Source organism: Dipodomys spectabilis, unplaced genomic scaffold (assembly GCF_019054845.1).
Source record: "Dipodomys spectabilis isolate Male_0828 unplaced genomic scaffold, ASM1905484v1 ptg000362l, whole genome shotgun sequence".
NCBI lineage: Eukaryota > Metazoa > Chordata > Mammalia > Rodentia > Heteromyidae > Dipodomys > Dipodomys spectabilis.
Genome location: NW_024871039.1, coordinates 2055627 through 2057330, shown reverse-complemented (window position 1 = coordinate 2057330; position 1704 = coordinate 2055627). Strand labels below are relative to the sequence as shown.

Here is a 1704-nt window from a genome sequence, read left to right as displayed (position 1 = left end):
TTTGAAATGATACATATAATAAACAATTAAGTTTTGATAAAATACCTTCCATTCTGAACAATTCTGTCTGAACTTTTCATCTCTCTATGATCCCTTGTAACTAAGATTATTTTTGTTCCAGTAAGAGAATCCATGCTGTCAGGGTAAGATATTCTGGTTGGTCTATTCCTACATGGAAGAAAGGTAAAGGTTCAGTGTCAACGTCTAGTGCGTTGGGGTCCCTGGGTAAGGGTCACAAAATCACCAGGACACAGGGGATGCAGAGTGCAAACAGCAATTGCCACTGCATGCTGTGCTTTATTGTTAGTGGGTATTTAAAGACTAGCAAGCATAATCTTTGCCAAGATTTGGTCAGAAAACATTCACACAAAAAATTTCCACAGATACATTTTTACTTAACCTATGAGAGAATGTCTAGGTATATTATTATCTAAACTATTTTAGAGCAAGCTCAAACCACTTCTCCAATCTCAGGGAAAATGCTTTACCAGCTGTTCACCTATGCTTAAGCAAGCAGAAGAGCCACTTCCTCAGCTCCCAGGAGTCTGTGACATGTTTTGAGATAGGGAGAGGGAACATTTTCCCCCTGTACCCTGGCGTTCCAAGAGCTTTCCTAATCCCAAAAACAGTCTTCAGATAATCCCGAGGCTGGAGTCTGCATCATTCTGCCCCCTCAACCTAGACCCTGAGTCTTCACAGTTCAGGTAGACATTTGTCCCAGCAAGACCTCATTTGGGAAATTTTAAGCTGCAGAAAGTTAGAAGTAGCTCTTAAGCAAGGCTTACTTTGAATCCAATAGCTCCACAAAGCTAACTCAGTTGATAAATAAGTACTTGAAAAGCCACCACCTTTGGACTTAGCTGTAAAGGCTTCAAAGTATGATAAAATTTAAAATGAAAACGACAAAATAGTCATTGACAAAAAAAATGTAAATGTGAGCAATCGACCAAACTATATAAGTTTTTTCCAGTGTACACAGAAATTTAGAGAAATAAGATCAATAGCATTTTTAGGAACAATAAGGGTTCCTTGTTACAAATAGGCAACCATGGATATATGCCCAATTGTATCATTACGTACTTAAATTTAGAGGATATTACATGCTTCAGCAGCAGGTCTACCCAAATTACAACAATACAGAGATTAACATGGCACTTGCACAAGGATGACATGAAAATTTGTGAAGTATTCCATATTTTCCATTCTTCTGACGCAAGAAATGAAAACCAGTTATTAAAAAGTTGATTACAAAAATACACGTGTAACCATACATGTAATTCATAGAATTAAAGGTTAGTTTGACATCAGTGTATTAAATTTTCACCTTAGAAAGGCCTTTACATAGCATAACCGTTACAAAACTTGAAACTAGATAATATTGCCATTTTATCCCAAAGAAATAAAATAATATAAGAAACTACGAAAAAAAAGGAGTCTTAAAATTCTTCTATATGGAATGCAATCTGAAAGGTCACATTTATTAATGAATCATTATATAACAATGTAGCATTCAAAGTATTATATCTAGGAGAGATTGAAATAGATTATGGACATTACACAAACATAGATATACTTTTTTCAGAAAAGCTCCAGGAACATCTTTAGTTTCTATACTATTCATTTCAACAGATAATTTAAAATTATTTCTGATTTAAAGAATCACAAACTCTGCAGAAATCATTACAGATGTATACAAACAACTCT

At 34.8% G+C, this 1704-nt stretch overlaps 1 pseudogene; it reads left to right on the top strand.

The window, feature by feature from the left end:
* Positions 1-1100: 1100 nt before the first annotated feature.
* LOC122095823 lies at positions 1101-1200 on the top strand (annotated as a pseudogene).
* The last annotated feature ends 504 nt before the right edge of the window (positions 1201-1704 follow it).